Consider the following 22890-nt stretch of genomic DNA (forward strand, 5'->3'; position numbering starts at 1 on the left):
TCTCCCTCTCCTCCAGCCGTGCGCTCTCCCTCTCCTCCGGCCGTGCGCTCTCCCTCTCCTCCGGCCGTGCGCTCTCCCTCTCCTCCGCCCGCGTGCTCTCCCTCTCCTCCGGCTGCGTGCTCTCCCTCTCCTCTGACCGTGCGCTCACTCTCCTTCTGCTGTGCGATTTCTTCTCTCCTCCGGCCCTGTGCTCTCTCTCCTCCGGCCGTGCGCTCTCTCCTCCGGCCGTGTGCTCTCTCTCTCCTCCGGCCATGCGCTCGCTCTCCTCTGGCTGTGCGCTCTTTCTCCTCCGGCCCTGCGCTCTCCCTCTCCTCCGGTTGTGTGCTCTCCCTCTCCTCCAGCTGTGCGCTCTCCCTCTCCTCCGGCCGTGCGCTCTCCCTCTACTCCGGCCGTGCGCTCTCCCTCTCCTCCAGCCTTGTGCTCTCCCTCTCCTCCGGCCGTGCGCTCTCCCTCTCGTCCTGCCTTGTGCTCTCCCTCTCCTCCGGCCGTGCACTCTCCCTCTCCTCCGGCTGTGCGCTCTCCCTCTCCTCCGGCCATGTCCTCTCTCTCCTTTGGCCGTGCGCTCTCCCTCTCCTCCGGATGTGCGCTCTCCCTCTCCTCCTGCCATGCGCTCTCTCTCCTCCGGCCGTGCGCTCCTCCAGCCGTGCGCTCCTCCAGCCGTGCGCTCTCCCTCTCCTCCGCCCGTGCGCTCTCTCTCCTCCGGCCGTGCGCTCTCTCTCTCCTCCGGCCGTGCGCTCTCTCCCTTTCCTCTGGCCGTGCGCTCTCCCTCTCCTCCGGCCGTGTGCTCTCCCTCTCTCTTCAGCCGTGCGCTCTCCCTCTCTCTCCGGCCGTGCGCTCTCGCTCTCCTCTGGCCGTGCGCTCTCGCTCTCCTCCGGCCGTGCGCTCTCTCTCCTCCGGCCGTGCGCTCTCTCTCTCCTCCGGCCGTGCGCTCTCCCTCTCCTCCGGCCGTGTGCTCCCTCTCCTCCGGCCGTGTGATCTCTCTCCTCCGGCCCTGTGCTCCCTCTCCTCCGGCCGTGCGCTCTCTCTCCTCCGGCCGTGCGCTCTCCCTCTCGTCCGGCCCTGCGCTCTCCTTCTCCTCCGGCCGTGCGCTCTCCCTCTCCTCCGGCCATGTCCTCTCTCGCCTTTGGCCGTGCGCTCTCCCTCTCCTCCGGCCGTGCGCTCTCCCTCTCCTCCGGCCGTGCGCTCTCCCTCTCCTCCGCCCGCGTGCTCTCCCTCTCCTCCGGCTGCGTGCTCTCCCTCTCCTCTGACCGTGCGCTCACTCTCCTTCTGCTGTGCGATTTCTTCTCTCCTCCGGCCCTGTGCTCTCTCTCCTCCGGCCGTGCGCTCTCTCCTCCGGCCGTGTGCTCTCTCTCTCCTCCGGCCATGCGCTCGCTCTCCTCTGGCTGTGCGCTCTTTCTCCTCCGGCCCTGCGCTCTCCCTCTCCTCCGGTTGTGTGCTCTCCCTCTCCTCCGGCTGTGCGCTCTCCCTCTCCTCCGGCCGTGCGCTCTCCCTCTACTCCGGCCGTGCGCTCTCCCTCTCCTCCAGCCTTGTGCTCTCCCTCTCCTCCGGCCGTGCGCTCTCCCTCTCATCCTGCCTTGTGCTCTCCCTCTCCTCCGGCCGTGCACTCTCCCTCTCCTCCGGCTGTGCGCTCTCCCTCTCCTCCGGCCATGTCCTCTCTCTCCTTTGGCCGTGCGCTCTCCCTCTCCTCCGGATGTGCGCTCTCCCTCTCCTCCGGATGTGCGCTCTCCCTCTCCTCCGCCCGCGTGCTCTCCCTCTCCTCCGGCCGTGCGCTCTCCCTCTCCTCCAGCCTTGTGCTCTCCCTCTCCTCCGGCCGTGCGCTCTCTCTCCTCCGGCCGTGCGCTCTCCCTCTCGTCCGGCCCTGCGCTCTCCTTCTCCTCCGGCCGTGCGCTCTCCCTCTCCTCCGGCCATGTCCTCTCTCTCCTTTGGCCGTGCGCTCTCCCTCTCCTCCAGCCGTGCGCTCTCCCTCTCCTCCGGCCGTGCGCTCTCCCTCTCCTCCGGCCGTGCGCTCTCCCTCTCCTCCGCCCGCGTGCTCTCCCTCTCCTCCGGCTGCGTGCTCTCCCTCTCCTCTGACCGTGCGCTCACTCTCCTTCTGCTGTGCGATTTCTTCTCTCCTCCGGCCCTGTGCTCTCTCTCCTCCGGCCGTGCGCTCTCTCCTCCGGCCGTGTGCTCTCTCTCTCCTCCGGCCATGCGCTCGCTCTCCTCTGGCTGTGCGCTCTTTCTCCTCCGGCCCTGCGCTCTCCCTCTCCTCCGGTTGTGTGCTCTCCCTCTCCTCCAGCTGTGCGCTCTCCCTCTCCTCCGGCCGTGCGCTCTCCCTCTACTCCGGCCGTGCGCTCTCCCTCTCCTCCAGCCTTGTGCTCTCCCTCTCCTCCGGCCGTGCGCTCTCCCTCTCGTCCTGCCTTGTGCTCTCCCTCTCCTCCGGCCGTGCACTCTCCCTCTCCTCCGGCTGTGCGCTCTCCCTCTCCTCCGGCCATGTCCTCTCTCTCCTTTGGCCGTGCGCTCTCCCTCTCCTCCGGATGTGCGCTCTCCCTCTCCTCCTGCCATGCGCTCTCTCTCCTCCGGCCGTGCGCTCCTCCAGCCGTGCGCTCCTCCAGCCGTGCGCTCTCCCTCTCCTCCGCCCGTGCGCTCTCTCTCCTCCGGCCGTGCGCTCTCTCTCTCCTCCGGCCGTGCGCTCTCTCCCTTTCCTCTGGCCGTGCGCTCTCCCTCTCCTCCGGCCGTGCGCTCTCCCTCTCTCTTCAGCCGTGCGCTCTCCCTCTCTCTCCGGCCGTGCGCTCTCGCTCTCCTCTGGCCGTGCGCTCTCGCTCTCCTCCGGCCGTGCGCTCTCTCTCCTCCGGCCGTGCGCTCTCTCTCTCCTCCGGCCGTGCGCTCTCCCTCTCCTCCGGCCGTGTGCTCCCTCTCCTCCGGCCGTGTGATCTCTCTCCTCCGGCCCTGTGCTCCCTCTCCTCCGGCCGTGCGCTCTCTCTCCTCCGGCCGTGCGCTCTCCCTCTCGTCCGGCCCTGCGCTCTCCTTCTCCTCCGGCCGTGCGCTCTCCCTCTCCTCCGGCCATGTCCTCTCTCTCCTTTGGCCGTGCGCTCTCCCTCTCCTCCGGCCGTGCGCTCTCCCTCTCCTCCGGCCGTGCGCTCTCCCTCTCCTCCGCCCGCGTGCTCTCCCTCTCCTCCGGCTGCGTGCTCTCCCTCTCCTCTGACCGTGCGCTCACTCTCCTTCTGCTGTGCGATTTCTTCTCTCCTCCGGCCCTGTGCTCTCTCTCCTCCGGCCGTGCGCTCTCTCCTCCGGCCGTGTGCTCTCTCTCTCCTCCGGCCATGCGCTCGCTCTCCTCTGGCTGTGCGCTCTTTCTCCTCCGGCCCTGCGCTCTCCCTCTCCTCCGGTTGTGTGCTCTCCCTCTCCTCCGGCTGTGCGCTCTCCCTCTCCTCCGGCCGTGCGCTCTCCCTCTACTCCGGCCGTGCGCTCTCCCTCTCCTCCAGCCTTGTGCTCTCCCTCTCCTCCGGCCGTGCGCTCTCCCTCTCATCCTGCCTTGTGCTCTCCCTCTCCTCCGGCCGTGCACTCTCCCTCTCCTCCGGCTGTGCGCTCTCCCTCTCCTCCGGCCATGTCCTCTCTCTCCTTTGGCCGTGCGCTCTCCCTCTCCTCCGGATGTGCGCTCTCCCTCTCCTCCGGATGTGCGCTCTCCCTCTCCTCCGCCCGCGTGCTCTCCCTCTCCTCCGGCCGTGCGCTCTCCCTCTCCTCCAGCCTTGTGCTCTCCCTCTCCTCCGGCCGTGCACTCTCCCTCTCCTCCGGCTGTGCGCTCTCCCTCTCCTCCGGCCATGTCCTCTCTCTCCTTTGGCCGTGCGCTCTCCCTCTCCTCCGGATGTGCGCTCTCCCTCTCCTCCGGATGTGCGCTCTCCCTCTCCTCCGCCCGCGTGCTCTCCCTCTCCTCTGGCCGTGCGCTCGCTCTCCTTCTGCTGTGCGATCTCTCTCTCCTCCGGCCGTGTGCTCTCTCTCCTCCAGCCGTGCGCTCTCTCCTCTGGCCGTGCGCTCTCCCTCTCCTCCGGCCGTGCGCTCTCCCTCTCCTCCAGCCGTGCGCTCTCCCTCTCCTCCGGCCGTGCGCTCTCCCTCTCCTCCGGCCGTGCGCTCTCTCTCCTCCGGCCGTGCGCTCTCTCTCTCCTCCGGCCGTGCGCTCTCCCTCTCCTCCGGCCGTGTGCTCCCTCTCCTCCGGCCGTGTGATCTCTCTCCTCCGGCCCTGTGCTCCCTCTCCTCCGGCCGTGCGCTCTCTCTCCTCCGGCCGTGCGCTCTCCCTCTCGTCCGGCCCTGCGCTCTCCTTCTCCTCCGGCCGTGCGCTCTCCCTCTCCTCCGGCCATGTCCTCTCTCTCCTTTGGCCGTGCGCTCTCCCTCTCCTCCAGCCGTGCGCTCTCCCTCTCCTCCGGCCGTGCGCTCTCCCTCTCCTCCGGCCGTGCGCTCTCCCTCTCCTCCGCCCGCGTGCTCTCCCTCTCCTCCGGCTGCGTGCTCTCCCTCTCCTCTGACCGTGCGCTCACTCTCCTTCTGCTGTGCGATTTCTTCTCTCCTCCGGCCCTGTGCTCTCTCTCCTCCGGCCGTGCGCTCTCTCCTCCGGCCGTGTGCTCTCTCTCTCCTCCGGCCATGCGCTCGCTCTCCTCTGGCTGTGCGCTCTTTCTCCTCCGGCCCTGCGCTCTCCCTCTCCTCCGGTTGTGTGCTCTCCCTCTCCTCCAGCTGTGCGCTCTCCCTCTCCTCCGGCCGTGCGCTCTCCCTCTACTCCGGCCGTGCGCTCTCCCTCTCCTCCAGCCTTGTGCTCTCCCTCTCCTCCGGCCGTGCGCTCTCCCTCTCGTCCTGCCTTGTGCTCTCCCTCTCCTCCGGCCGTGCACTCTCCCTCTCCTCCGGCTGTGCGCTCTCCCTCTCCTCCGGCCATGTCCTCTCTCTCCTTTGGCCGTGCGCTCTCCCTCTCCTCCGGATGTGCGCTCTCCCTCTCCTCCTGCCATGCGCTCTCTCTCCTCCGGCCGTGCGCTCCTCCAGCCGTGCGCTCCTCCAGCCGTGCGCTCTCCCTCTCCTCCGCCCGTGCGCTCTCTCTCCTCCGGCCGTGCGCTCTCTCTCTCCTCCGGCCGTGCGCTCTCTCCCTTTCCTCTGGCCGTGCGCTCTCCCTCTCCTCCGGCCGTGCGCTCTCCCTCTCTCTTCAGCCGTGCGCTCTCCCTCTCTCTCCGGCCGTGCGCTCTCGCTCTCCTCTGGCCGTGCGCTCTCGCTCTCCTCTGGCCGTGCGCTCTCGCTCTCCTCCGGCCGTGCGCTCTCGCTCTCCTCCGGCCGTGCGCTCTCCCTCTACTCCGGACGTGTGTTCTCCCTCACCTCCGGCCGTGCGCTCTCTCACCTCCGGCCGTGTGCTCGCTCTCCACCCGGCCGTGCACTCTCTCTCCACTGGCCGTGCGCTCTCTCACCTCCGGCCGTGTGCTCGCTCTCCACCCGGCCGTGCACTCTCTCTCCTCCGGCCGTGCGCTCCCCCTCTCCTCCGGCCATGCGCTCTCTCCTCCAGCCGTGCGCTCTCCCTCTCCTCCGGCCGTGCGCTCTCCCTCTCCTCCAGCCGTGCGCTCTCCCTCTCCTCCGGCCGTGCGCTCTCCCTCTCCTCTGGCCGTGCGCTCTCCCTCTCCTCTGGCCGTGCGCTCTCCCTCTCCTCCGGCCGTGCGCTCTCCCTCTCCTCCAGCCGTGCGCTCTCCCTCTCCTCCGGCCGTGCGCTCTCCCTCTCCTCCGGCCGTGCGCTCTCTCTCCTCCGGCCGTGCGCTCTCTCTCTCCTCCGGCCGTGCGCTCTCCCTCTCCTCCGGCCGTGTGCTCCCTCTCCTCCGGCCGTGTGATCTCTCTCCTCCGGCCCTGTGCTCCCTCTCCTCCGGCCGTGCGCTCTCTCTCCTCCGGCCGTGCGCTCTCCCTCTCGTCCGGCCCTGCGCTCTCCTTCTCCTCCGGCCGTGCGCTCTCCCTCTCCTCCGGCCATGTCCTCTCTCTCCTTTGGCCGTGCGCTCTCCCTCTCCTCCAGCCGTGCGCTCTCCCTCTCCTCCGGCCGTGCGCTCTCCCTCTCCTCCGGCCGTGCGCTCTCCCTCTCCTCCGCCCGCGTGCTCTCCCTCTCCTCCGGCTGCGTGCTCTCCCTCTCCTCTGACTGTGCGCTCACTCTCCTTCTGCTGTGCGATTTCTTCTCTCCTCCGGCCCTGTGCTCTCTCTCCTCCGGCCGTGCGCTCTCTCCTCCGGCCGTGTGCTCTCTCTCTCCTCCGGCCATGCGCTCGCTCTCCTCTGGCTGTGCGCTCTTTCTCCTCCGGCCCTGCGCTCTCCCTCTCCTCCGGTTGTGTGCTCTCCCTCTCCTCCGGCTGTGCGCTCTCCCTCTCCTCCGGCCGTGCGCTCTCCCTCTACTCCGGCCGTGCGCTCTCCCTCTCCTCCGGCCGTGCACTCTCCCTCTCCTCCGGCTGTGCGCTCTCCCTCTCCTCCGGCCATGTCCTCTCTCTCCTTTGGCCGTGCGCTCTCCCTCTCCTCCGGATGTGCGCTCTCCCTCTCCTCCGGATGTGCGCTCTCCCTCTCCTCCGCCCGCGTGCTCTCCCTCTCCTCCGGCCGTGCGCTCTCCCTCTCCTCCAGCCTTGTGCTCTCCCTCTCCTCCGGCCGTGCACTCTCCCTCTCCTCCGGCTGTGCGCTCTCCCTCTCCTCCGGCCATGTCCTCTCTCTCCTTTGGCCGTGCGCTCTCCCTCTCCTCCGGATGTGCGCTCTCCCTCTCCTCCGGATGTGCGCTCTCCCTCTCCTCCGCCCGCGTGCTCTCCCTCTCCTCCGGCTGCGTGCTCTCCCTCTCCTCTGGCCGTGCGCTCGCTCTCCTTCTGCTGTGCGATCTCTCTCTCCTCCGGCCGTGTGCTCTCTCTCCTCCAGCCGTGCGCTCTCTCCTCCGGCCGTGTGCTCTCTCTCCTCCGGCCATGCGCTCGCTCTCCTCTGGCTGTGCGCTCTTTCTCCTCCGGCCCTGCGCTCTCCCTCTCCTCCGGTTGTGTGCTCTCCCTCTCCTCCAGCTGTGCGCTCTCCCTCTCCTCCGGCCGTGCGCTCTCCCTCTACTCCGGCCGTGCGCTCTCCCTCTCCTCCAGCCTTGTGCTCTCCCTCTCCTCCGGCCGTGCGCTCTCCCTCTCGTCCTGCCTTGTGCTCTCCCTCTCCTCCGGCCGTGCACTCTCCCTCTCCTCCGGCTGTGCGCTCTCCCTCTCCTCCGGCCATGTCCTCTCTCTCCTTTGGCCGTGCGCTCTCCCTCTCCTCCGGATGTGCGCTCTCCCTCTCCTCCTGCCATGCGCTCTCTCTCCTCCGGCCGTGCGCTCCTCCAGCCGTGCGCTCCTCCAGCCGTGCGCTCTCCCTCTCCTCCGCCCGTGCGCTCTCTCTCCTCCGGCCGTGCGCTCTCTCTCTCCTCCGGCCGTGCGCTCTCTCCCTTTCCTCTGGCCGTGCGCTCTCCCTCTCCTCCGGCCGTGCGCTCTCCCTCTCTCTTCAGCCGTGCGCTCTCCCTCTCTCTCCGGCCGTGCGCTCTCGCTCTCCTCTGGCCGTGCGCTCTCGCTCTCCTCCGGCCGTGCGCTCTCTCTCCTCCGGCCGTGCGCTCTCTCTCTCCTCCGGCCGTGCGCTCTCCCTCTCCTCCGGCCGTGTGCTCCCTCTCCTCCGGCCGTGTGATCTCTCTCCTCCGGCCCTGTGCTCCCTCTCCTCCGGCCGTGCGCTCTCTCTCCTCCGGCCGTGCGCTCTCCCTCTCGTCCGGCCCTGCGCTCTCCTTCTCCTCCGGCCGTGCGCTCTCCCTCTCCTCCGGCCATGTCCTCTCTCTCCTTTGGCCGTGCGCTCTCCCTCTCCTCCGGCCGTGCGCTCTCCCTCTCCTCCGGCCGTGCGCTCTCCCTCTCCTCCGCCCGCGTGCTCTCCCTCTCCTCCGGCTGCGTGCTCTCCCTCTCCTCTGACCGTGCGCTCACTCTCCTTCTGCTGTGCGATTTCTTCTCTCCTCCGGCCCTGTGCTCTCTCTCCTCCGGCCGTGCGCTCTCTCCTCCGGCCGTGTGCTCTCTCTCTCCTCCGGCCATGCGCTCGCTCTCCTCTGGCTGTGCGCTCTTTCTCCTCCGGCCCTGCGCTCTCCCTCTCCTCCGGTTGTGTGCTCTCCCTCTCCTCCGGCTGTGCGCTCTCCCTCTCCTCCGGCCGTGCGCTCTCCCTCTACTCCGGCCGTGCGCTCTCCCTCTCCTCCAGCCTTGTGCTCTCCCTCTCCTCCGGCCGTGCGCTCTCCCTCTCATCCTGCCTTGTGCTCTCCCTCTCCTCCGGCCGTGCACTCTCCCTCTCCTCCGGCTGTGCGCTCTCCCTCTCCTCCGGCCATGTCCTCTCTCTCCTTTGGCCGTGCGCTCTCCCTCTCCTCCGGATGTGCGCTCTCCCTCTCCTCCGGATGTGCGCTCTCCCTCTCCTCCGCCCGCGTGCTCTCCCTCTCCTCCGGCCGTGCGCTCTCCCTCTCCTCCAGCCTTGTGCTCTCCCTCTCCTCCGGCCGTGCACTCTCCCTCTCCTCCGGCTGTGCGCTCTCCCTCTCCTCCGGCCATGTCCTCTCTCTCCTTTGGCCGTGCGCTCTCCCTCTCCTCCGGATGTGCGCTCTCCCTCTCCTCCGGATGTGCGCTCTCCCTCTCCTCCGCCCGCGTGCTCTCCCTCTCCTCTGGCCGTGCGCTCGCTCTCCTTCTGCTGTGCGATCTCTCTCTCCTCCGGCCGTGTGCTCTCTCTCCTCCAGCCGTGCGCTCTCTCCTCTGGCCGTGCGCTCTCCCTCTCCTCCGGCCGTGCGCTCTCCCTCTCCTCCAGCCGTGCGCTCTCCCTCTCCTCCGGCCGTGCGCTCTCCCTCTCCTCCGGCCGTGCGCTCTCTCTCCTCCGGCCGTGCGCTCTCTCTCTCCTCCGGCCGTGCGCTCTCCCTCTCCTCCGGCCGTGTGCTCCCTCTCCTCCGGCCGTGTGATCTCTCTCCTCCGGCCCTGTGCTCCCTCTCCTCCGGCCGTGCGCTCTCTCTCCTCCGGCCGTGCGCTCTCCCTCTCGTCCGGCCCTGCGCTCTCCTTCTCCTCCGGCCGTGCGCTCTCCCTCTCCTCCGGCCATGTCCTCTCTCTCCTTTGGCCGTGCGCTCTCCCTCTCCTCCAGCCGTGCGCTCTCCCTCTCCTCCGGCCGTGCGCTCTCCCTCTCCTCCGGCCGTGCGCTCTCCCTCTCCTCCGCCCGCGTGCTCTCCCTCTCCTCCGGCTGCGTGCTCTCCCTCTCCTCTGACCGTGCGCTCACTCTCCTTCTGCTGTGCGATTTCTTCTCTCCTCCGGCCCTGTGCTCTCTCTCCTCCGGCCGTGCGCTCTCTCCTCCGGCCGTGTGCTCTCTCTCTCCTCCGGCCATGCGCTCGCTCTCCTCTGGCTGTGCGCTCTTTCTCCTCCGGCCCTGCGCTCTCCCTCTCCTCCGGTTGTGTGCTCTCCCTCTCCTCCAGCTGTGCGCTCTCCCTCTCCTCCGGCCGTGCGCTCTCCCTCTACTCCGGCCGTGCGCTCTCCCTCTCCTCCAGCCTTGTGCTCTCCCTCTCCTCCGGCCGTGCGCTCTCCCTCTCGTCCTGCCTTGTGCTCTCCCTCTCCTCCGGCCGTGCACTCTCCCTCTCCTCCGGCTGTGCGCTCTCCCTCTCCTCCGGCCATGTCCTCTCTCTCCTTTGGCCGTGCGCTCTCCCTCTCCTCCGGATGTGCGCTCTCCCTCTCCTCCTGCCATGCGCTCTCTCTCCTCCGGCCGTGCGCTCCTCCAGCCGTGCGCTCCTCCAGCCGTGCGCTCTCCCTCTCCTCCGCCCGTGCGCTCTCTCTCCTCCGGCCGTGCGCTCTCTCTCTCCTCCGGCCGTGCGCTCTCTCCCTTTCCTCTGGCCGTGCGCTCTCCCTCTCCTCCGGCCGTGCGCTCTCCCTCTCTCTTCAGCCGTGCGCTCTCCCTCTCTCTCCGGCCGTGCGCTCTCGCTCTCCTCTGGCCGTGCGCTCTCGCTCTCCTCTGGCCGTGCGCTCTCGCTCTCCTCCGGCCGTGCGCTCTCGCTCTCCTCCGGCCGTGCGCTCTCCCTCTACTCCGGACGTGTGTTCTCCCTCACCTCCGGCCGTGCGCTCTCTCACCTCCGGCCGTGTGCTCGCTCTCCACCCGGCCGTGCACTCTCTCTCCACTGGCCGTGCGCTCTCTCACCTCCGGCCGTGTGCTCGCTCTCCACCCGGCCGTGCACTCTCTCTCCTCCGGCCGTGCGCTCTCGCTCTCCTCCGGCCGTGCGCTCTCCCTCTCCTCTGGCCGTGCGTTCTCTCTCCTCCGGCCGTGTGCTCGCTCTCCACCGGCCGTATGCTACCCCTCTCCTCCGGCCGTGTGCTCGCTCTCCACCGGCCGTATGCTACCCCTCTCCTCCGGCCGTATGCACGCTCTCCTCCGGCCGTGCGCTATCTCTCCTCCGGCCGTGTGCTCTGCCTCTCCTCCGGCCGTGCGTTCTCCCTCTCCTCCGGCCGTGTGCTCTCCCTCTCCTCCGGCCGTGCGCTCTCCCTCTCCTCCGGCCGTGCGGTCTCCCTCTCCTCCAGCCGTGCGGTCTCCCTCTCCTCCGGCCGTGCGCTCTCCCTCTCCTCCGGCCGTGCGGTCTCTCTCTCCTCCGGCCGTGCGGTCTCCCTCTCCTCCGGCCGTGCGCTCTCCCTCTCCTCCGGCCGTGCGCTCTCCCTCTCCTCCGGCCGTGTGCTCTCTCTCCTCCGGCCGTATGCTCCCTCTCCTCCGGGCGTGTGCTCTCTCACCTCCGGCCGTGTGCTCCCTCTCCTCCGGCCTTACGCTCTCCCTCTCCTCCGGCCGTGCGCTCTCCCTCTCCTCCGGTCGTGCGCTCTCCATCTCCTCCGGCCGTGTGCTCTCTCTCTCCTCCGGCCGTGTGCTCCCTCTCCTCCGTCCGTGCGCTCTCCCTCTCCTCCGGCCGTGCGCTCTCTCTCTCCTCCGGCCGTGCGCTCTCCCTCTCCTCCGGTCGTGCGCTCTCCCTCTCCTCCGGCCGCGTGCTCTCCCTCTCCTCCGGCCGCGTGCTCTCCCTCTCCCCTGGCCGTGCGCTCGCTCTCCTTCTGCTGTGCACTCTCTCTCTCTCTACTCCAGCCGTGTGCTCTCTCTCCTCCAGCCGTGTGCTCTCTCTCCTCCAACCTTGCGCTCTCTCTCTCCTCCGGCCGTGTGCTCTCTCTCCTCCAGCCGTGCGCTCCCTCTCTCCTCTGTCCGTGCGCACTCTCTCTCCACCGGCTGTGCGCTCTCTCTTCTCCGGCCGTGCGCTCTCTCTTCTCCGGCCGTGTGCTTGCTCTCCTCCGGCCGTGCGCTCTCTCTCGTCCGGCTTTGCGCTCCATCTCCTCCAACCGTGCTCTCTCTCTCTGCTCTGGCCGTGCGCTCCCTCTCCTCCGGCCGTGCGCACTCTTTCTCCTCCGGCCATGCGCTCGCTCTCCTCCGTCCGTGCGCTCTCTCTCTTCCGGCCGTGCGCTCTACCTCTCCTCCAGCTGTGTGCTCTCCCTCTCCTCCGGCCGTGCGCTCTCCCTCTCCTCCGGCCGTGCGCTCTCCCTCTCGTCCTGCCGTGCGCTCTCCCTCTCCTCCGGCCGTGCGCTCTCCCTCTCCTCCGGCCATGTGCTCTCCATTTCCTCCGGCCATGTCCTCTCTCTCCTTTGGCCGTGCGCTCTCCCTCTCCTCCGGCCGTGCGCTCTCCCTCTCCTCCGCCCGTGTGCTCTCCCTCTCCTCCGGCTGCGTGCTCTCCCTCTCCTCTGGCCGTGCGCTCGCTCTCCTTCTGCTGTGCGATCTCTCTCTCTCCTCCGGCCGTGTGCTCTCTCTCCTCCAGCCGTGTGCTCTCTCTCTCCTCCGGCTGTGTGCTCTCTCTCCTCCGGCCGTGCGCTCTCTTTCTCCTCCGGCCATGCGCTCGCTCTCCTCCGGCCGTGCGCTCTCTCTCCTCCGGCCGTGCACTCTCCCTCTCCTCCGCCCGTGTACTCTCTCTCTCCTTTGGCCGTGCTTTCTCCCTCTCCTCCTGCCATGCGCTCTCTCTCCTCCGGCCGTGTGCTCTCTCTCCTCCATCCGTGCGCTCTCCCTCTCCTCCGCCCGTGCGCTCTCTCTCCTCCGGCCGTGCGCTCTCTCTCTCCTCCGGCCGTGCGCTCTCTCCCTCTCCTCTGGCCGTGCGCTCTCCCTCTCCTCCGGCCGTGCGCTCTCCCTCTCTCTCCGGCCGTGCGCTCTCCCTCTCTCTCCGGCAGTGCGCTCTCTCTCTCCTCCGGCCGTGCGCTCCCCCTCTCCTCCGGCCGTGCGCTCTCTCTCCTCCGGCCGTGCGCTCTCTCTCTCCTCCGGCCGTGCGCTCTCTCTCTCCTCCGGCCGTGCGCTCTCTCTCTCCTTCTGCCGTGCGCTCTCCCTCTCCTCCGGCGGTGCGATCTCCCTCTCCTCCGCCCGTGTGCTATCTCTCTCCTTTGGCCCTGCGCTCTCCCTCACATCCGGCCGTGCGCTCTCCCTCTCCTCCGGCCGTGCGCTCTCCCTCTCCTCCGGCCGTGTGCTCTCTCTCTCCTTTGGCCGTGCGCTCTCCCTCTCCTCCGGCCGTGCGATCTCCCTCTCCTCCGGTCATGCGCTCTCCGTCTCCTCCGCCCGTGTGCTCTCACTCTCCTTTGGCCGTGCGCTCTCTCTCTCCTCTGGCCGTGCGCTCTCCCTCTCCTCCTGCCATGCGCTCTCTCTCCTCCGGCCGTGCGCTCTCTCTCCTCCAGCCGTGCGCTCTCTCTCTCCTCTGCCCGTGCGCTCTCTCTCCTCCGGCCGTGCGATCTCTCTCTCCTCCGGCCGTGCGCTCTCCCTCTCCTCTGGCCGTGCGCTCTCCCTCCTCCGGCCGTGCGCTCTCTCTCTCCTCCGGCCGTGCGCTCTCTCTCTCCTCCGGCCGTGCGCTCTCTCTCTCCTCCGGAAGTGCGCTCTCCCTCTCCTCCGGCCGTGCGCTCTCCGTCTTTCTCCAGCCGTGCGCTCTCCCTCTCCTCCGGCCGTGCGCTCTCCCTCTCCTCCGGCCGTGTGCTCTCTCTCCACCGGCCGTGCGCTCTCTCTCTCGTCCGGCCGTGTGCTCCCTCTCCTCCGGGCGTGTGCTCTCTCTCTCCTCCGGCCGTGTGCTCCCTCTCCTCCGGCCGTACGCTCTCCCTCTCCTCCGGCCGTGCACTCTCCCTCTCCTCCGGTCGTGCGCTCTCTCTCTCCTCCGGCCGTGTGCAGTCTCTCTCCTCCGGCTGTGTGCTCCCTCTCCTCCGTCTGTGCGCTCTCCCTCTCCTCCGGCCGTGCGCTCTCCCTCTCCTCCGGCCGTGCGCTCTCCCTCTCCTCCGGCCGTGCGCTCTCCATCTCCTCCGGCCGTACGCTCTCCCTCTCCTCCGGCCGTGCGCTCTCCCTCTCCTCCGGTCGTGCGCTCTCCCTCTCCTCCGCCCGCGTGCTCTCCCTCTCCTCCGGCCGTGTGCTCTCCCTCTCCCCTGGCCGTGCGCTCGCTCTCCTTCTGCTGTGCACTCTCTCTCTCTCTCCTCCGGCCGTGCGCTCTCTCTCTACTCCAGCCGTGTGCTCTCTCTCCTCCAGCCGTGCGCTCTCTCTCTCCTCCGGCCGTGTGCTCTCTCTCCTCCAGCCGTGCGCTCCCTCTCTCCTCTGTCCGTGCGCTCTCTCTCCACCGGCTGTGCGCTCTCTCTCCACCGGCTGTGCGCTCTCTCTCCACCGGCTGTGCGCTCTCTCTCCACCGGCCGTGCGCTCTCTCTCCTCCGGCCGTGCGCACTCTCTCTCCCCCGGCCGTGCGCTCTCTCTCCTTCTGCCGTGCGCTCCCTCTCCTCCGGCCGTGCGCTCTCTTTCTCCTCCAGCCGTGCGCTCTCTCTCCACTGGCCGTGCGCTCTCTCTCCACTGGCCGTGCGCTCTCCTCCGGCCTTGCGCTCTCTCTCCTCCGGCCGTGCGCTCTCTCTCCTCCGGCCGTGCGCTCGCTGTCCTCCGGCCGTGCGCTCTCTCTCTCCTCCGGCCTTGCGCTCTCTCTTCTCCGGCCGTGTGCTTGCTCTCCTCCGGCCGTGCGCTCTCTCTCGTCCGGCTTTGCGCTCCATCTCCTCCTGCCGTGTGCTCTCTCTCTCTCCTCTGGCCGTGCGCTCCCTCTCCTCCGGCCGTGCGCACTCTTTCTCCTCTGGCCATGCGCTCGCTCTCCTCCGTCCGTGCGCTCTCTCTCTTCCGGCCGTGCGCTCTACCTCTCCTCCGGCTGTGTGCTCTCCCTCTCCTCCGGCCGTGCGCTCTCCCTCTCCTCCGGCCGTGCGCTCTCCCTCTCGTCCTGCCGTGCGCTCTCCCTCTCGTCCTGCCGTGCGCTCTCCCTCTCCTCCGGCCGTGCACTCTCCCTCTCCTCCGGCCATGCGCTCTCCATTTCCTCCGGCCATGTCCTCTCTCTCCTTTGGCCATGCGCTCTCCCTCTCCTCCGGCCGTGCGCTCTCCCTCTCGTCCTGCCGTGCGCTCTCCCTCTCGTCCTGCCGTGCGCTCTCCCTCTCCTCCGGCCGTGCGCTCTCCCTCTCCTCCGGCCATGCGCTCTCCATTTCCTCCGGCCATGTCCTCTCTCTCCTTTGGCCGTGCGCTCTCCCTCTCCTCCGGCCGTGCGCTCTCCCTCTCCTCCGCCCGTGTGCTCTCCCTCTCCTCCGGCTGCGTGCTCTCCCTCTCCTCCGGCCGTGTGCTCTCACTCCTCCAGCCGTGCGCTCTCTCTCTCCTCCGGCCGTGTGCTCTCTCTCCTCCGGCCGTGCGCTCTCTTTCTCCTCCGGCCATGCGCTCGCTCTCCTCCGGCCGTGCGCTCTCTCTCCTCCGGCCGTGCGCTCTCCCTCTCCTCCGCCCGTGTGCTGTCTCTCTCCTTTGGCCGTGCTCTCTCCCTCTCCTCCTGCCATGCGCTCTCTCTCCTCCGGCCGTGTGCTCTCTCTCCTCCATCCGTGCGCTCTCCCTCTCCTCCGCCCGTGCGCTCTCTCTCCTCCGGCCGTGCGCTCTCTCTCTCCTCCGGCCGTGCGCTCTCCCTCTCTCTCCGGCCGTGCGCTCTCTCTCTCCTCCGGCCGTGCGCTCCCCCTCTCCTCCGGCCGTGCGCTCTCTCTCCTCCGGCCGTGCGCTCTCTCTCTCCTCCGGCCGTGCGCTCTCTCTCTCCTCCGGCCGTGCGCTCTCTCTCTCCTCCGGCCGTGCGCTCTCTCTCTCCTCCGGCCGTGCGCTCTCTCTCTCTTTCTGCCGTGCGCTCTCCCTCTCCTCCGGCGGTGCGCTCTCCCTCTCCTCCGCCCGTGTGCTATCTCTCTCCTTTGGCCCTGCGCTCTCCCTCACATCCGGCCGTGCGCTCTCCCTCTCCTCCGGCCGTGCGCTCTCCCTCTCCTCCGCCCGTGTGCTCTCTCTCTCCTTTGGCCGTGCGCTCTCCCTCTCCTCCGGCCGTGCGCTCTCCCTCTACTCCGGACGTGTGTTCTCCCTCTCCTCCGGCCGTGCGTTCTCTCTCCTCCGGCCGTGCGCTCTCTCTCCTCCGGCCGTTCGCTCGCACTCCACCCGTGCGCTCGCTCTCCACCCGGCCGTGCACTCTCTCTCCTCCGGCTGTGCGCTCTCCATCTCCTCCGGCCATGCGCTCTCCCTCTCCTCCGGCCGTACGCTTTCCCTCTCCTCCGCCCGCGTGCTCTCCCTCTCCTCCGGCCGTGTGCTCTCTCTCCTCCGGCCGTGCGCTCTCTCCTCCGGCCTTGTGCTCTCTCTCTCCTCCGGCCGTGTGCTCTCTCTCCTCCGGCCGTGCGCTCTCTTTCTCTTCCGGCCATGCGCTCGCTCTCCTCTGGCTGTGCGCTCTTTCTCCTCCGGCCCTGCGCTCTCCCTCTCCTCCGGTTGTGCGCTCTCCCTCTCCTCCGGCCGTGCGCTCTCCCTCTCCTCCGGCCGTGCGCTCTCCCTCTCCTCCGGCCGTGCGCTCTCCCTCTCCTCCGGCCGTGCGCTCTCCCTCTCCTCCGGCCTTGCGCTCTCCCTCTCCTCCGGCCGTGCGCTCTCCCTCTCGTCCTGCCGTGCGCTCTCCCTCTCGTCCTGCCGTGCGCTCTCCCTCTCCTCCGGCTGTGCGCTCTCCCTCTCCTCCGGCCATGCGCTCTCTCTCTCTCCTCCGGCCATGTCCTCTCTCTCCTTTGGCCGTGCGCTCTCCCTCTCCTCCGGATGTGCGCTCTCCCTCTCCTCCGCCCGCGTGCTCTCCCTCTCCTCCGGCTGCGTGCTCTCCCTCTCCTCTGGCCGTGCGCACGCTCTCCTTCTGCTGTGCGATCTCTCTCTCCTCCGGCCGTGTGCTCTCTCTCCTCCAGCCGTGCGCTCTCTCCTCCGGCCGTGTGCTCTCTCTCCTCCGGCCTTGCGCTCTCTTTCTCCTCCGGCCATGCGCTGGCTCTCCTCCGGCCGTGCGCTCGCTCTCCTCCGGCCATGTGCTCTCTCTCCTCCGGCCGTGCGCTCTCTTTCTCCTCCGGCCATGCGCTCGCTCTCCTCTGGCTGTGCGCTCTTTCTCCTCCGGCCCTGCGCTCTCCCTCTCCTCCGGTTGTGTGCTCTCCCTCTCCTCCGGCCGTGCGCTCTCCCTCTCCTCCGGCCGTGCGCTCTCCCTCTCCTCCGGCCGTGCGCTCTCCCTCTCCTCCGGCCGTGCGCTCTCCCTCTCCTCCGGCCGTGCGCTCTCCCTCTCCTCCGGCCTTGCACTCTCCCTCTCCTCCGGCCGTGCGCTCTCCCTCTCGTCCTGCCGTGCGCTCTCCCTCTCCTCCGGCTGTGCGCTCTCCCTCTCCTCCGGCTGTGCGCTCTCCCTCTCCTCCGGCTATGCGCTCTCTCTCTCCTCCGGCCATGTCCTCTCTCTCCTTTGGCCGTGCGCTCTCCCTCTCCTCCGGATGTGCGCTCTCCCTCTCCTCCGCCCGCGTGCTCTCCCTCTCCTCCGGCTACGTGCTCTCCCTCTCCTCCGCCCGTGTGCTATCTCTCTCCTTTGGCCCTGCGCTCTCCCTCACATCCGGCCGTGCGCTCTCCCTCACATCCGGCCGTGCGCTCTCCCTCTCCTCCGGCCGTGCGCTCTCCCTCTCCTCCGCCCGTGTGCTCTCTCTCTCCTTTGGCCGTGCGCTCTCCCTCTCCTCCGGCCGTGCGCTCTCCCTCTACTCCGGACGTGTGTTCTCCCTCTCCTCCGGCCGTGCGTTCTCTCTCCTCCGGCCGTGCGCTCTCTCTCCTCCGGCCGTTCGCTCGCACTCCACCCGTGCGCTCGCTCTCCACCCGGCCGTGCACTCTCTCTCCTCCGGCTGTGCGCTCTCCATCTCCTCCGGCCATGCGCTCTCCCTCTCCTCCGGCCGTACGCTTTCCCTCTCCTCCGCCCGCGTGCTCTCCCTCTCCTCCGGCCGTGTGCTCTCTCTCCTCCGGCCGTGCGCTCTCTCCTCCGGCCTTGTGCTCTCTCTCTCCTCCGGCCGTGTGCTCTCTCTCCTCCGGCCGTGCGCTCTCTTTCTCTTCCGGCCATGCGCTCGCTCTCCTCTGGCTGTGCGCTCTTTCTCCTCCGGCCCTGCGCTCTCCCTCTCCTCCGGTTGTGCGCTCTCCCTCTCCTCCGGCCGTGCGCTCTCCCTCTCCTCCGGCCGTGCGCTCTCCCTCTCCTCCGGCCGTGCGCTCTCCCTCTCCTCCGGCCGTGCACTCTCCCTCTCCTCCGGCCTTGCGCTCTCCCTCTCCTCCGGCCGTGCGCTCTCCCTCTCGTCCTGCCGTGCGCTCTCCCTCTCGTCCTGCCGTGCGCTCTCCCTCTCCTCCGGCTGTGCGCTCTCCCTCTCCTCCGGCCATGCGCTCTCTCTCTCTCCTCCGGCCATGTCCTCTCTCTCCTTTGGCCGTGCGCTCTCCCTCTCCTCCGGATGTGCGCTCTCCCTCTCCTCCGCCCGCGTGCTCTCCCTCTCCTCCGGCTGCGTGCTCTCCCTCTCCTCTGGCCGTGCGCACGCTCTCCTTCTGCTGTGCGATCTCTCTCTCCTCCGGCCGTGTGCTCTCTCTCCTCCAGCCGTGCGCTCTCTCCTCCGGCCGTGTGCTCTCTCTCCTCCGGCCTTGCGCTCTCTTTCTCCTCCGGCCATGCGCTGGCTCTCCTCCGGCCGTGCGCTCGCTCTCCTCCGGCCATGTGCTCTCTCTCCTCCGGCCGTGCGCTCTCTTTCTCCTCCGGCCATGCGCTCGCTCTCCTCTGGCTGTGCGCTCTTTCTCCTCCGGCCCTGCGCTCTCCCTCTCCTCCGGTTGTGTGCTCTCCCTCTCCTCCGGCCGTGCGCTCTCCCTCTCCTCCGGCCGTGCGCTCTCCCTCTCCTCCGGCCGTGCGCTCTCCCTCTCCTCCGGCCGTGCGCTCTCCCTCTCCTCCGGCCGTGCGCTCTCCCTCTCCTCCGGCCTTGCACTCTCCCTCTCCTCCGGCCGTGCGCTCTCCCTCTCGTCCTGCCGTGCGCTCTCCCTCTCCTCCGGCTGTGCGCTCTCCCTCTCCTCCGGCTGTGCGCTCTCCCTCTCCTCCGGCTATGCGCTCTCTCTCTCCTCCGGCCATGTCCTCTCTCTCCTTTGGCCGTGCGCTCTCCCTCTCCTCCGGATGTGCGCTCTCCCTCTCCTCCGCCCGCGTGCTCTCCCTCTCCTCCGGCTGCGTGCTCTCCCTCTCCTCTGGCCGTGCGCACGCTCTCCTTCTGCTGTGCGATCTCTCTCTCCTCCGGCCGTGTGCTCTCTCTCCTCCAGCCGTGCGCTCTCTCCTCTGGCCGTGTGCTCTCTCTCCTCCGGCCTTGCGCTCTCTTTCTCCTCCGGCCATGCGCTGGCTCTCCTCCGGCCGTGCGCTCGCTCTCCTCCGGCCGTGCGCTCGCTCTCCTCCGGCCGTGCGCTCTCTCTCTCCTCCGCCCGTGTGCTCTCTCTCTCCTTTGGCCGTGTGCTCTCCCTCTCCTCCGGCCGTGCGCTCTCCCTCTCCTCCGGCCGTGTGCTCTCTCTCTCCTCCAGCCGTGCGCTCCCCCTCTCCTCCGGCCGTGCGCTCCCCCTCTCCTCCGGCCGTGCGCTCCCCCTCTCCTCCGGCCGTGCGCTCTCTCTCCTCCGGCCGTGCGCTCTCTCTCCTCCGGCCGTGCGCTCTCTCTCTCCTCCGGCCGTGCGCTCTCCCTCTCCTCCGGACGTGTGTTCTCCCTCTCCTCCGGCCGTGCGCTCTCTCTCCTCCGGCCGTGCGCTCTCTCTCCTCCGGCCGTGCGCTCGCACTCCACCCGACCGTGCACTCTCTCTCCTCCGGCCGTGCGCTCCCCCTCTCCTCTGGCCGTGCGCTCTCTCTCCTCCGGCCGTGCGCTCTCTCTCCTCCGGCCGTGCGCTCTCTCTCTCCTCCGGCCGTGCGCTCTCCCTCTCCTCCGGACGTGTGTTCTCCCTCTCCTCCGGCCGTGCGCTCTCTCTCCTCCGGCCGTGCGCTCTCTCTCCTCCGGCCGTGCGCTCGCACTCCACCCGACCGTGCACTCTCTCTCCTCCGGCCGTGCGCTCTCTCTCCTCCGGCCGTGCGCTCTCTCTCCTCCGGCCGTGCGCTCGCACTCCACCCGACCGTGCACTCTCTCTCCTCCGGCCGTGCGCTCTCTCTCCTCCGGCCGTGCGCTCTCTCTCCTCCGGCCGTGCGCTCTCACTCTCCTCCGGCCGTGCGCTCTCCCTCTCCTCCGGCCGTGCGCTCTCCCTCTCCTCCGGCCGTGCGCTCTCCCTCTCCTCCGGCCGTGCGCTCTCTCTCCTCCGGCCGTGCGCTCTCTCTCCTCCGGCCATGCGCTCGCACTCCACCCGACCGTGCACTCTCTCTCCTCCGGCCGTGCGCTCTCCCTCTCCTCCGGACGTGTGTTCTCTCTCTCCTCCGGCCGTGCGCTCTCCCTCTCCTCCGGACGTGTGTTCTCACTCTCCTCCGGCCGTGCGCTCTCTCTCCTCCGGCCGTGCGCTCGACTCCACCCGGCCGTGCACTCTCTCTCCTCTGGCCGTGCGCTCTCTCTCCTCCGGTCGTGCGCTCGCTCTCCTCCGGCCGTGCGATCTCCCTCTCCTCCAGCCGTGCGCTCGCTCTTCTTCTGCCGTGTGCTCTCTCTCCTCCAGCCGTGCGCTCTCTCTCCTCCAGACGTGCGCTCTCTCTCCTCCGGCCGTGCGCTCTCCCTCTCCCCTGGCCGTGCGCTCTCTCTCCTCCAGCCGTGCGCTCTCTCTCCTCCAGCCGTGCGCTCTCTCTCCTCCAGCCGTGCGCTCTCTCTCTTCCGGCCGTGCGCTCTCCCTCTCCTCCGGCCGTGCGCTCGCTCTCCTTCTGCTGTGCACTCTCTCTCTCTCTCCTCCGGCCCTGTGCTCGCTCTCCTCCGGCCGTGCGCTCTCGCTCTCCTCCGGCCGTGCGCTCTCCCTCCGGACGTGTGTTCTCCCTCTCCTCCGGCCGTGCGTTCTCTCTCCTCCGGCCGTGCGCTCTCTCTCTCTCCCCTGGCCGTGCGCTCGCTCTCCTTCTGCTGTGCACTCTCTCTCTCTCTCCTCCGGCCCTGTGCTCTCTCTCCTCCAGCCGTGCGCTCCCTCTCTCCTCCAGCCGTGCGCACTCTCCTCCGGCCGTGCGCTCTCCACCGGCCGTGCGCTCTCTATCCTCCGGCCTTGCGCTCTCTCTCCTCCGGCCTTGCGCTCTCTCTCCACCGGCCGTGCGCTCTCTATCCTCCGGCCGTGCGCTCTCTATCCTCCGGCCGTGCGCTCTCTATCCTCCGGCCTTGCGCTCTCTCTCCTCCGGCCTTGCGCTCTCTCTCCTCCGGCCTTGCGCTCTCTCTCCTCCGGCCGTGCGCTCGCTGTCCTCCGGCCGTGCGCTCGCTGTCCTCCGGCCGTGCGCTCTCTCTCTCCTCCGGCCTTGCGCTCTCTCTCCTCCGGCCTTGCGCTCTCTCTCCTCCGGCCGTGTGCTTGCTCTCCTCCGGCCGTGTGCTTGCTCTCCTCCGGCCGTGCGCTCTCTCTCTCCTCTGGCCGTGCGCACTCTCACTCCACCGTCCGTGCGCTCTTTCTCCTCCAGCCGTGCGCCCTCTCTCCTCCGGCCGTGCGCTCTCTCTCCTCCGGCCGTGCGCTCTCTCTCCTCCGGCCGTGCGCTCTCTCTCTCTCCTCCGGCCGTGCGCTCTCTCTCTTCTCCGGCCTTGCGCTCTCTCTCCTCCGGCCGTGCGCTCTCTCTCCTCCGGCCGTGCGCTCTCTCTCCTCCGGCCGTGCGCACTCTCTCTCTCCTCCGGCCGTGCGCTCTCTCTCTCCTCCGGCCTTGCGCTCTCTCTCCTCCGGCCATGTGCTTGCTCTCCTCCGGCCGTGCGCTCTCTCTCCTCCGGCCGTGCGCTCCATCTCCTCCTGCCGTGTGCTCTCTCTCTCCTCCTGCCGTGTGCTCTCTCTCTCCTCCGGCCGTGCGCTCTCTCTCTCCACCCGACCGTGCGCTCTCTCTCTCCACCCGGCCGTGCGCTCTCTCTCTCCACCCAGCCGTGCGCTCTCTCTCTCCACCTGGCCGTGCGCTCTCTCTCTCCACCCGGCCGTGCGCTCTCTCTCTCCACCCGACCGTGCGCTCTCTCTCTCCACCCGACCGTGCTCTCTCTCTCCACCCGACCGTGCGCTCTCTCTCTCCACCCGACCGTGCGCTCTCTCTCCTCGCCCCTTGCGTTCGCTCTCTTCCTGCCATGTTCTTCAATGTTCAAAAGCTAATCCTCACCTCCTTGTCAGTGATTCATTAAGCAATAAAAACCAGCTTCCCCAGTTCACCATCTCCAAATGCTTTCAATTCTGAATGCTCTGGATTCTGGTGTTGTTGCAGGTGATCACCTTCAGTATCACAGTTTGGTGTTTTTCTGATAAGCAGGGAATCATCGAAATATGCAAGTAATCCAGTCGGCTCATGCCCCTTGGAGGAGCCCTTGTGTTTACTCCCTCACAGCGTCCTCCGTAATGGTCATCCTCATCTTCAAAGACACCCTTCTGATGTCCTTTTAACATTACTGAAGGAATCAATGTTCCCCTCCATGTTGGGTCGAACATTCCTGACTGAAAGACCTTTCAGTGGAAACACTGTGTCCTCGGTTTCCCTTGCAGGAATTTACTTCAGAAACAAGCTGGATTGGACAATTGGCTGTGCTAGGCTGATGACTCTCCAAGTTGAAGAGGGTTTTTAAAAGAAGACTCTTCTCACTGCCTGGGACTCCACATCATTTCTCTTACCACTTTGCAAAGTTTCAGTTTAACTGAAAACGTGAGAATGCTGCTCCTAATACCTGTCAAGTAAAGTAGTGGTTTCAAAGCTGTCTCTTTGGGAAATTTCACTGTGACTGTTCACAGGCTGAAAGATCTCAGTGTGGTGTTCGATGACTCCTATAATTTTGGGTTCCTGTGTCCTCACACTTCCGTTGTGCTTCACTGACAATAGAGATCATTTGAGTAAGACCATTGATCGCAACATACTGTAGCTCACTGTATGACTGCTGTATAATATCCCTGATCACTATATACTGTAGATCATTGGATGATCATTCTACAAGATCATTGATCACTATATATTGTAGATCACCCTGATCACAAAGTGGTCGACAGTATCTAGTGATCAATGATCTTATACAATGATTACAACGTGATTTTTTTGTAACTGGTATGAGATGATTATTGGAAGGGCAGCCACCAGAGGCAGACGTCCCAGTGCTATGCATACCCTCTGACCAATGGTCAGTATCTAATTCAGGTAATTAATGGTCACTTTCCTCTAAGCTCCCACTTGGCAATAGTGAGACCTCACCAATATGCAGGGAAAGTTCCTGGTAGACCTCACAGTGGGATCTGGGCGTGTCGGGCAGACTCTCGATCACAGTCACATCATGGTCACAGAGGTGTCTATTCCTGTGGCTAACCCACTGCTAATGAGTGTTCCCCAAACTCCAATTCCTTCATCACTGAGTGCTGTCTGGTTCGGCTCAGTTATCCTCCCCCATCTCAGTGCATAACCACCATCGAGTCAGTGTCCATCCCCATCACCTGCCCCAGGTTGGAGGGTAGAAGGGGCCAGTCCTGCCCACACCA

The 22890-nt window shown here is 68.0% G+C and overlaps 1 protein-coding gene across 9 annotated transcripts in view; it reads left to right on the forward strand.

Moving 5' to 3' along the window:
- ncor2 (nuclear receptor corepressor 2) overlaps nucleotides 1-22890 on the forward strand; it is a 418107-nt gene that overhangs the window by 55251 nt on the left and 339966 nt on the right. The window lies entirely within an intron of this gene.

This window comes from Chiloscyllium plagiosum, unplaced genomic scaffold (genome assembly GCF_037043375.1).
Source record: "Chiloscyllium plagiosum isolate Xiang-an unplaced genomic scaffold, Cpla_swu_hap1 HiC_scaffold_24, whole genome shotgun sequence".
Lineage (NCBI taxonomy): Eukaryota > Metazoa > Chordata > Chondrichthyes > Orectolobiformes > Hemiscylliidae > Chiloscyllium > Chiloscyllium plagiosum.